The 12500-nt window shown below is 35.9% G+C and overlaps 1 protein-coding gene across 3 annotated transcripts in view; it reads left to right on the forward strand.

The window, feature by feature from the left end:
- The window catches only part of LOC144981150 (uncharacterized), a 210877-nt gene that overhangs the window by 8609 nt on the left and 189768 nt on the right, over nt 1–12500 (forward strand). The gene's annotated exons all lie outside the window — the stretch shown is intronic.

Below are 12500 nucleotides of genomic sequence, written 5' to 3' on the forward strand. Positions count from 1 at the left end.
TATGTCCGGAAAAAAAAATGTAATATCGCATACCAGGCGTTATGTATCTATCTACATGTTACGTGTTGCTGTTGGTCATGAACCCCTTGTAAAGAGCTTTGAGCACATTTAGTGGATGTTGCGCTAGATATATAAAAATCTCATTTTTAAAAAGTAGTTTTTAACAAGAAGAGAGTCATTTTAATCGATTTGCATCGAAGGACGAGTTTTCTGGCCAAATTTTCTTTTAATGTGTACGTGATTGTTTCATAGTACGATATGACAGTCAATAGAGGACGTTCACAGGTATGTCAGTTGATTGTGTGGCCTGTGATTGATTGGCTCGTCGGGAGAGAACAGGACATCAACAGCTACAACAACAAGTAGTAGTCCTAGTAGTAGTAGTCTGTGGTCCCGATAGGCCGTTGACGTCGTCATAACTCAAACAAGACGGTACACGAGGACGGGTCAATTGTCTTAGCGGTCAATCCCGTGGGAGCCAATTTATCGATAGGTAGATATTTCAAAAGATCCTATCTACATGTAAAAAAAAAAAAGATTGAACTTTATATAGAGCCATATCCACTAAATGTGCTCAAAGCGCTTTACAAGGGGTCCCTGGTCAACAGCAACATTTAAAATGTAGGACGGGATATGACACCTGTTAGGCGATATTACAATTTTTCGGACAAAGACAACGCTGTTAACGGCCAGGTACTCATTTTACACCTGAGTACGGTGAGAGAATGTGAGTGAAGAGCCTTTTCCAAGGACTCAACTATGCGCCGATCGTGAGGCTCGAACCCCGGACCTTCCGATCCGAAAGCGAGTGTCATACCACTAGACCACATAGTAGCCGCACCAAACCCTGGGCCAAATGTAGAACGACATCTGTCGAAAAGCGATGTTACAAAATTGTTTTTTTCGACAGAGACAACGTACGCACGTCTGTTAACGGCCGAGCACTCATTTTACACCTGAACACTGAGACTGAATGTGAATGAAGAGCCTTTTCCAAAGACTCAACTTCGCGCCGCTTAAAGCGGGACTTGAACCGTGGCCATCGTTAACTTATAGATAGTTCGAAGATGACGTCACTCAGGTCTTTGTTATTGTTTTTTGCCATCCGCGTTTATGAGTAATGTTCACTGAACTGTATTAACCTGACTATAGATAGAATGCGCTTGGCTAAGAAGTTCACAACATTGCCATCCGGAAGTATAATGGACCAACACAGAAAACTGTGTGTGTCCATGAACGTTTATAGTCGGGTTAATACAGTTCAATGAGTATTACTCACAAACGCGGATGGCAAAAAACAATAACAAAGACCCTGAGTGACGTCATCTTCGAACTGTCTATATAAAGGAAGATATTTCAAAAGATCCTATCTACATGTAGAACGAGATCTGTCGAAAGGCGATGTTACAAAATTAATTGTTTTTTCGACAGAGACAACGTACGTACGTCTTTTAACGGCCGGGTACTCATTTTACACCTGATCTCACTGAATGTGAATGAAGAGCCTTTTCCAAGGACTCAACTTCGCGCCGCTTAAAGCGGGACTTGAACCGTAGCCATCGTAAAGTTATGGCCTGACATTGACCAAAACACGACGTCAAAATGCCAGTCTTTTGCCACAAAAGAAAACAAATCGTGAGTTGTATTCAATAGTTCAACCAATGGGACCATTTGTGTCCATGAGCAGCACTACTAACGATTTAAATGACCCTCATCTTGGCCAAAACTATAAAATCTGTAACTTTTATTCAAGACTTCCCGAATTCTCAGGTTTGGGAGTTTTTACCAAGATGAGGGTCATTAAGGTCGATCGATATTTGAAGGACGAGTTTTCTGACCAAATCTTTAAACACTTGTTTTTTTTTTCCAAAGTACGGCAGATAACTGGTTAAACTATCTACATAGTATGCGCTTGGCTAAGAAGCTTACAACATTGCCATCCGGAAGTATAACGGACCAACACATAAAACTATGTTTAACCATGAACTTTTATAGTATGGTTAATACTGTTGAACGAGCATTACTCATAATCGCAGATGGCAAAAATTATAACAAAGACCCGATTGACGTCAACTTCATTCTATCTATATTATGACAGATAGCTGTAATTTATCCTAAGTGATAGATGGTTGTAGATAAAGAGTAAAAGTCTGTCAATTTATCGCTAATCCGTCTTGTTTCGTGTCAAATTTATGACATTTATGTGTTGTTTCGATCTAAATTTATGTCAAAAATATTCAGAAAATATCACGCCGAATTATTTTTAGCATCAACGTATAAATCTTTCCGTTACATCTAAGTGGTGACGGTTGAATAAATTATAAATAAATATGGACATTTCCATCAATGCTGTGCTCTTTGTGCGGTTATATGGTCTTGTGGTATGACACTCACTTTCGAATTGGAAGGTCCTGGGTTCGAGCCTCACTCGGCGCACAGAGTTGTGTCTTTGGAGAAGGCTTTTCACTCATATTCTCTCACCGTACTCAGTTGTAAAATGAGTACCTGGCCTCTAACAGCGTTGTCGCTGTCCAGAAAAATTATAATATCACCTAACAGGCGTCATGTCTCGTTCTATATGTTACGTCGTATCGCTGCTGGTCAGGTGCCCTTTGTAAAGCGCTTTGAGCACGTTTAATGGATATTGCGCTATATAAAAAGTTCGATTATGCTCTTAGCTAAAATGATCACGACATCCACCAGCCAGGGGTCCTTTGTAAAGCGCTTTGAGCACGTTGAGTAGATATTGAGCTATATAAAAAGCTCAATTATTTTTTTTTGACAGAATAAAATATCGTCATATGAGCATTGATATAGCGCATTTCAGCAGCTTTCCCGTGCTCATCATATCGCCATGCTTAGTTTTTAATTGGTTCACCCACCAAAACCTTATATAAACATAAAACTATCTGTTTTATAGATAGTATGCGCTTGGCTAAGAAGCTCGCAACAATTGCCATCCGGAAGTAAAACGGACTAACACACAAATCTATGTGTAACCATGAACGGTTATAGTCTGGTTAATACAGTGTAGTGAGAATTACTCATAAACGTGGATGGCAAAAAAAAACAAAAAAACAACAATAACACAGGCCGGAATGACGTCAACTTCGAACTATCTATATAACCATAAAACTATCCGTTTTAAACAGTAAATGTTACAATGAGTTAAAATCATAAAACATACAAAATACATCTGTAATAATATTATTAATTATTACTATCAGTTACCACCAGTCCAAATACAGGTTTGGTATGGTATTATTATTATTATTATTATTATTATTATTATTATTATTATTATTATTATTATTATTATTATTATTATTATTATTATTTATTATTATTATTATTATTATTATTATTATTATTATTATTATTATTATTATTATTCATCTATTATTATTATTATTATTATTATTATTATTATTATTGTTATTATTATTATTATTAATATTATATATTATTATTATTAATTATTATTATTATTATTATTATTATTATTATTATTATTATTATTATTACTGCATCAGGTAAACCCATATCATATAGATACTATTACAATGACGTAAATAACAAAAAAGAGCAAGTCAAATATGGACCTAGGACGAAAGATATATTTATATATTATGTATATGTAGTATATATTATGAGTGGGTAATAGTTGTATCACGCAAGGCCACTTGTTAAGTAAGCCATTGGTATATTATATATTACGAAATGATGTTATGTGGTAATGTTTGGTTCAGCGGTATGGGTGTCACGCTCTTGTTATAAACACCAAGCAATATTGAGTATGGCCAATGACCGATGAGGTGACAATAATTATTATAAACATATAAAAAGGCCAAAGGCCTTTGGGTAACCCATTCGTGCACTTATTTGCAGGTCTGATAAGCCAATTCCTTATGGGCTCATTGTTGTAATGGAAATCTCCAAAAAAAATTTAAAAATTACGTAAAATATTGTCCATTACAACAATGTTAAACTAGGCCCATAAGTGAAATCGGTTGTCAGACCTGCATATATGTATACGTCGGGTGACCCGCATCGTCAATCTGAAATGTCTTTCCGGAATTTTAAATACATAATTAAAGTAAATTGATTAGACCAGCTGGAAAGAGCTTTGCCGCGATAGACTTACTAGCGTCCTATCCAAATGATAGCAAGCAATTGTTATCGCTCGTTAAACAGTATTGAAAAATTGGGCGGGGAAAACACCTATTTTTTAAATTTATTTTTCCTACAAGCATCCCATTGGTGTCACATTGACGCTGAAAACAAGAGATGCTTTAGAATAACATTTGAAATATTGATGATTGTCGAATGTAAGACAAAACCGTGTTGTGTTTTTGTCATTGTTTTGTTGTTTTGTTTTGTTTTGTTTGGGTTTTTTTTTTTTTTTTGGTTTTTTTTTTTTTTGTTTTTAACTCTTTGACGGCGACAATTAATTTATTTCTCTCCCATAGTGGGCAGGGAGGTACACGCTGTGTCTTCTATCCCCCCATAACCGTTTTCCAATTGTTTCCTGTCATTGTCTTGGAATGAGATTGCTTGGTTTTGCCCTGGCCGGACTCCTGGCTGGGAGGGAAACAGTCAAATGCATAGTTATTGTTTTGGGAGATGATATTTTTTTTCCTTGTAAATCATCTGGTATTTTTTATGATGGTATTTTTCTTGTATTTTGTCTGCCACCTTTTATACACACAGGATCAAATATTTATCTTAAAGCAAGCACTCCTCCAATTGGATTCAGTAGTCTGATGTCACGCCGCCTGGCAACGGCGGCCATCTTGGTTCTAAACAAAGAAAATCATTACTTTTTATTCCTCATGCTGGACAGAACTTTTCATATGCCTTATGATCAAAATGTGTAAAAGTCAAAACATGATCAAATGTGTGTGTTTTTTCCCCTCTGGATACGCTTTTATGCTCGCCGGAGATATATTTCATACGGGCGTTCGCCATTGTTCCGATAGTTTAGAGCCAGTGTTACTAAGTTACCATGCGTCATTAGGAAGGAAGTGACGTTACGACTGTTGAAGAGTATTCGGCTGTTGGTTCTATGCGTTTAGATAAAATACTCACAACATCCACCAGCAGGATATAACATAACAACACACAAAACTACGTGTCATCTCGAATGTTTATAGATAGTTCGAAGATGACGTCAATTAGGTCTTTGTTATTGTTTTTTGCCATCTGCGTTTATGAGTAATGCTCACTGAACTGTATTAATCCGACTATAAACGTTCATGGATACACACAATTTTGTGTGTTGGTCCGTTATACTTCCGGATGGCAATGTTATGAGCTTCTTAGCCAAGCGCATACTATCTATAGACTGTATGATACCATTTTGTGAGAAGCAATCAACAAAATGGCTCTTTAAAATAAAAAACAAAAAAACAAAACAAAAACAAAATGCTGAGTGACTTCGATTTCGTTCCTTCTACAGGGACCTCTGGGATAATATTATGATGTCATGTTCATGTTAGTGTATAACCGTAGCCATCGCTATATTATAGATAGAACGAAGATGACGTCACACAGGCCTTTGTTATTGTTTTTGCCATCCGCGTTTGTGAGTTGTTCTCACTAAACTGTATTAACCAGACTATAAAAGTTCATGGTTACACAGAGTTGTGTGTGTTGGTCCGTTATACTTCCGGATGGCAATGTTGTGAACTCCTTAGCCAAGCGCATTCTATCTATAGCCTGTAATCGCCTGATACTGAAATTCAAAAGGACTGGCAGTTTGACGTCATTATTTGGTTTTTGCACCGCCTAGTGAGTTGTCGTTAGTAGAGCTCATGGAAACAAGTTATTTCATTGGTTGAACTATTGAATACAACTCACGATTTGTTTTCTTTTGTGGCAAAAGACTGGCATTTTGACATCATTTTTTAGTCAGTATCAGGCCATAACTTTACGAAGGCCACGGTATAACCGAATAGCGCCTGTAAATAGTTAATGTAAAAAGCGCTTAGTCCTATTGGAATGATAGCAGCTAGAGAGATTTTTCGTTTGACTGGGGTTCTAATGAACCACACATCGTTGAGATGTACAACGACCAACTGCTTTTATTTCATTTTATGACCAATCGCTCGCTGGTTCGGATAAGTAAGTAAGTAAGTATGACCAATCGTTTTGATACTGTATTATGTATGTAAGAAGTAAGTCTAATACTTCAACTTAGATTTAAGTTTCACTTTTAATAGACTTAAATTTATAAAGAATTATCTTATTGAAAAGGGTGACTTTTGGTTGTAAAAAACTGGAAAAAAAATGAAATATATATATAAAGGAACTCTAATTTAAAAAATGCTGGTAAATTTCATTTTATACTCGAGTTTGTTGGGGTTTTTATACGTTTACTCACTCAACCCTAACACCGACTATGTCCGTATTTTACCCGGGTTACTTTTACCCCATGCCTATTTATTACATTTTTCTGAGACAAATTATAGGCGTAGTATCAAAGCTAATGTTTTTAGTTTTTACATGTTAATGATAGTTGAATAAAACTATCTATGTACATGCTTATTTTTAATACTTTTTCTTCCAATTTTGAAAAGTAACAAAAAATTTCTAGGATTGAGTGAGTTAAAAGGGATGCACTTTGAAAAAGAAAGAACCTTTTAAAAATAACCCCAGATCGTTTGACAGCTAACGGCCGCCTGTGTTCTTTTCCACAATGCAATGTGTTCTTGTCGATTACTCAACAACTGTAGAATGTATAAAACTGAAAATAAAATATATAAAGAAACTCTAATTTTCAAAATACTGGTAAATTTCACTTTATACTCCAGTTTGTAAGGGTTTTTTTGGTGTGCTTTTTTCGTTAAAAGGGGTACACTTTAAAGAGACAGACCCTTTTTTAAAAAAATAACCCCAGATATTTTGACAGCTAACGGTGGCCTGTTCTTGTGGCACAATGCAATTTTATGTGCTTGTCAATTATTCAACAACTGTGAGAATGTGGTTGACAGTGACGTTAAAATGTCTTAAAATACAAGCAAACCAACCAAACATGAAATTGAGTTATTTCAACAGGGCAATGCTCGTAACTTGGCATGTCCTTGTTGTATGTTATATTTTTTATGCATGTTTTGTTTAAATCAAATGCATTGGTAATTGAGCTTTTTAATATAGCGCAATATCCACTAAACGTGCTCAAAGCGCTTTACAAGTGGTCCCTGGTTAACAGCAACCCTTAACATTTAGGACGGGACACGACTCCCTATTAGACGATATTACAATTATGTTTTTCGGACAGAGATAACGCTGTTAATAGCCACGTACTCATTTTACACCTGTGTACAGTGAGAGAATGTGAGTAAAGAGCCTTCTCCAAGGACTCAACTATGCGCCGAGCGAGGCTCGAACTGTGGGAATGCTGACAGTGACGTTAAAAGACTTTAAAAACAAACAAACCACACATGAAATTGAGTTATTTCAATAGGACAATGAATATAGATTGTCATGTCTCTGCTGTCACGTTTGTATTGTATGTTATCATATTTATTTTGTTTGCATGTTTTGTTTATATCAATTCCATTGGTAACGATGGATCTACCACGAAATATACAGATAGTATGCGCTTGGCTAAGAAGCTCACAACATTGCCATCCGGAATTATAACTGACCAACACACAAAACGATGTGTGACCTTGAACGTTTATAGTCTGGTTATTACAGTTTATTGAGGATTACCCATAAACGCGGATGGCAAAAAAAAAAAAAAAAAAAAAAAAAAAAAAAACATAATAGCACAGACCTGAGATAATAATGAAATAACAACAATAAAATAAAACATCCAATTGTTAAGAGACAGAAGCGTCGTCACTGTACGGGTATGTATGTGTGTATGTGTGTGTTTCCGTGTGTTTGTGTGTGTGTGTGTATGTGTGTGTTTCCGTGTGTATGTGAGTACTAATTGCGTTGTGCTCACGTCTTTCCACGTCCCAGAGGGAGTAAAGACGGACAGTGTAAAAAGTCCCCGACACTTCCTTACAATACCCTGGATACGTGGTCTACTTTATATCCCTATTACCAATTAAAGATGCAGACATAAATAAAACACGAGGATGCGATCTGAAAATAAATCATTCTATTTAATAACTCTCTCTCTCTCTCTCTCTCTCTCTCTCTTCTGTCACATCGCCCCCCCCCCCCCCCCCCCCCCCTCTCCCAATACACATGGTCTAGTTTATATCCCTATTTATTATCAATTAAAGACAAAAGACCAGGATGATCTCTCGTCCTGTTTTTCCCTAGCCGCACAAATACTTAAAATTGAATATTAAGGTTAGCGATTTGCTCTCGTGGTATGACACTCAGCTTTGAACAGGGGGTCCAATGTTCGAATCCTGTTCTGAGTGGCGCAAATTTAAGTCCTTGGAAAAGGAATTTTTGTTCACAATATCTCACTGTACTAAGGTGTAAAATGAGTAACTGGCGGCTGTTCACAGCGTTGTCTCTGTCCGAAAAACAAAAATATAATGTCACCTAACAGGCGTCATGTCATGTCTTGAACTGCATGTTTAGTGTCACGTTGCTGTTGGCTAGGAACCCCTTATAAAGCGCTTTGAACACGTTTAGTGGACATGTCCAATATAGATAGTATGAACTTGGCTAAAAAACTCACAACATTGCCATCCGGAAGTATAACGGACCAACACACAAAACTACGTGTAACCATGAACTTTTATAGTCTGTTTAATACAGTTTAGTGAGAATCACTCACAAACGCGGATGGCAAAATACATTAACAAAGGCTTGAGTGACGTCATCTTCGTTCTATCTAAATACAATCTCACATTTTTTGTCGTTTTCTATACGACATCATAATATCGTTTTAAAACAAATGGTTACATTCGACGTGTACATATATACAGGTCTGACGTCCGAAACCACTTATGGGCCTAGTTTAACATTGTTGTAATGGACAATATTTTGCGGGTTTTTTTTTTTAAAAAAATATTTTAAAATTTATTTTTGAGATTTAGTTCCATTACAACAATGAGCCCATAATGGAATTGGGTTGTCAGACCTGCAAATAAATGCACGTCGGCCCCACTACTTTTTATTCTTTTAAAAAAAAACCACAATCACCATTTATTGTTTGGTCTCACATTGACTTTGAAGACTAAAGACGTTTTCCATTAACGTTTGAAATGTCAATGTCGATGACGCGAAAGGCAAAGCAATATGTGATCCTTCGCCTCAAAACGGTATTAAGTCGGGTTGGTTAAGATGTTGAAAATTGAATTTATAATCAGAAATATCAGGAATGTGCTGAGTTTATATAATTTATTGAGGAGAATCGATACCATATTTTAGGGTGCTAATGCCAACAATTTATATATTTGACAAGTTTAACATTTAAGGGGCGGTTTGGGTATTTTCTAAAAAAAAAATTAATAACCTATATTGGGCGGTTTTAATCATTCTGTATCGTCAATATAGGTTAAACAAAATTTATGGTGAAAAATTTTAATTATCTGTGTTGATACCCATTTTGCGATCTAATGTGGGGGTCTGACATAAAAAAATATAACAATCTTGTGTCAAACGTGCCACAAAACTAATGAAGGAATGACCTCTATATTCTTCCCTCTTGTCAACATTGTACCATAGTGTGTCACCATAGAGAGATTTTACGGCTTTAGATTATTATTAGATCATTACAAACTTAAGAATCAAAATGTTATGACAAAATTGATGTAAAAAATTCAGATTTAGGATTATAATTTAAAATTCACAAATCTTATCAAAAAAATCTCTCTATGGTGACACAATACATTATCTCTGTGATAACTGTGGAAAATTTCAGACAATTTCATTGAATAGATTCTGAGAAACGTTTGACACAGTTTCCCATACCCTTAGAAAAATGACATATTGAGAAAATAGCAAAATGGCTTCCCGTTTTCCACACATTTCTTACTACCTGTACCATTTTCGATTGTGTATTTCGTGCCTTTATAGTCTACTTTAAGAATTTGGACTTCAATTATATTATTTCTAAGATAATAAAATATCATTTTCCACCAAAGTCTCAAAATCAAATTTTTGAAGGATTTTCCTAATAATTAGACCCAGACCGCCCCTTAAATCGGCTTTTACGCATCAGGTTCGTTCCGACATAATGCCGTTTTGAGACGATGGGTCACATATCCAATATTATTATTATGTAGACTAGAGTGTTTCTGTCATTGTTGTGTGTTTTTTTAATTCTGTGACGATAACATTTCATTTCCTTTCAAGTCGCATTTTCTTCCATTTTCTCACATTCTTAAGATGTTTAACCCTCTCCTTAACCATCTAGATACAGCAAAATCGTCACTATAGTTTCGACACAATATAGAATTTTTCTTATTCAGATTTTTTGTATACATCACAATGATCTTTGTTTAATCAATAAGAACATAAAGGACATAGAGTCTTTCTGTCATTGATTGTTGTGTGTGTGTTTAATTCTCTGACGATAACTTTTCATTTCCTTTCAAGTTTCACATTTTCTTCCATTTTATTTCTCACACTTTTATCATGTATGATTGTAAAGAAAGTTGTGAGCTTTGTGCGGCTATATGGTCTAATGGTATGACACTCGCTATCGGATCGGAAGGTCCTGGTGGGTTCGAGCCTCGCTAGGCTCATAGTTGAGTCCTTGGAGAAGGCTCTTTACTCCCATTCTCTCACCGTACTCAGGTGTAAAAAGAGTACCTGACCGTTAACAGCGTTGTATCTGTCCGAAAAAAAATGTAATATTGCCTAAAAGGCGTCATGTTCCGTCCTATCTACATGTTAAATGTTGCTGTTGGTCAGGGATCCCCAGTAAAGTGCTTTGAGCACGTTTAGTGGATTTTGCCCTATCTAAAAGCTCAATTATTTTTTTGTGAGCTTTAATACAAAATAAGAACAAAATTCTTTTGTTGATTAAGAAGTTAACGTTTAGAATAGGATTAAATTTGAAGCGAAACAAAAACCTGCCGAAAAACCCGCTAGTTCTGTTGAGAAATGAAGGAGCAGGCACTGGTGTAAGACAAAGATCTGAACAAGTGTGTATGAAAGGTGCCAGACAAATAGCAAGAGAGAAAAATACAAGAAAAAAAGAATTATCCCAAAAAATCAGTCGACCTCGACTGGGGATCGAACCCCAGAGCTTCTGATTACAGGTCAGACGTGCTACCATTTCGACAGATTTTTTGGGGAATTTTTTTTCTTGTATTTTTCTTTCTTGCTTTGTCTGGCATTTTTCATACACACTTGTTCAGTTCTTTAGTTCTGTTGACCAGTTTTTGAAATTGCTCAACTAGGATTTGAATGAATTCATTAAGATAGGAATCTGATATTGTTTGTGATAATCCTAAAGAAATTAATGTGGTTTATCAATAATGAATTCCAATATCACATGATGAAAAGGCATTGAATTACAATACATTATACTAAAAAGTCTTTTAACCCTCTACTTCCCAACTATAGATAGAACAAAGTTGACGTCACTCATGTCTATGTTATTGTTTTTTGCCATCCGCGTTTATGAGTAATTCTCACTAAACTGTATTATCCAGACTATAAAAGTTAATTGTTACACAATGTTTTTTTCCGTTGGTCCGCTATACTTCCGGATGGCAATGTTGTCGGCTTCTTAGCGAAGCGCATACTATTTATAGCAAAAATCGTCACATTCGTTACGATACAACCAACCTTTGTCTTATTCAAATTTCTCTTGCACATCATAAAATTTAAAGAGTGTGTTGTCGATACAGCATGTCTTGCTAAAGAAATTATTTATCACAAGAACTTACTGCTAGATATTTATTATGTCAGAGTGATAAAAAATCTATTTTTGTGTTAGTTGGGTGTGAAGTTTTGAGGAAAATCCTGAAAATGGCTGGTAAGGAGAGAGTTAAATACTATCACCTATTGGGAAGTTACTTACTTACTTACTTAGGCCGCCCATTGGGGCGCCCAACATGAGCCACAAGTCTTCGCCATTCTGTCCTGTCCTACATAAGCGTACGCAGCTCCCGGGTGTTGTCCATTCCTGTGTCATCTAGCAGACAGTCAATGTATGTTTTATTCTGCCTGCCTCTGTTTCTGGTTCTCTCAGGTGGTTCCCATAGAACAAGACTGCTTGGGAAGTTGTCATGATCTTGTATGTCTTGATCTAAAAATAAAAATATTTAAAATATGAATATTTATATGGCGAATTTACACGGTTTCTCAGTACTCACAACGCTCAAATTATTTCTCCAGCGGGGCTATATGAAATCCCATTTCCCTTTGATACCGTTCGAGTTGCCTGTTAGACCATACTAATTTTTAGTAACACTTTAACAATCCCCGTCACTGCCTACAACCATATGTTTATTCTACACCTGAGTTGGATATGTGAAATGCATGTAAATTATTTTGTTTTTCTTCCAAGAACACAGCGCTGGTTCGTCGATCAACAGCGCTCCCGTAACTTTATTAATCACCATTATCAA

The sequence above is a fragment of the Berghia stephanieae genome, chromosome 10 (genome assembly GCF_034508935.2).
Source record: "Berghia stephanieae isolate SIO BIC M18660-M18661 chromosome 10, UCSD_Bste_1.3, whole genome shotgun sequence".
NCBI classification, from domain to species: domain Eukaryota; kingdom Metazoa; phylum Mollusca; class Gastropoda; order Nudibranchia; family Aeolidiidae; genus Berghia; species Berghia stephanieae.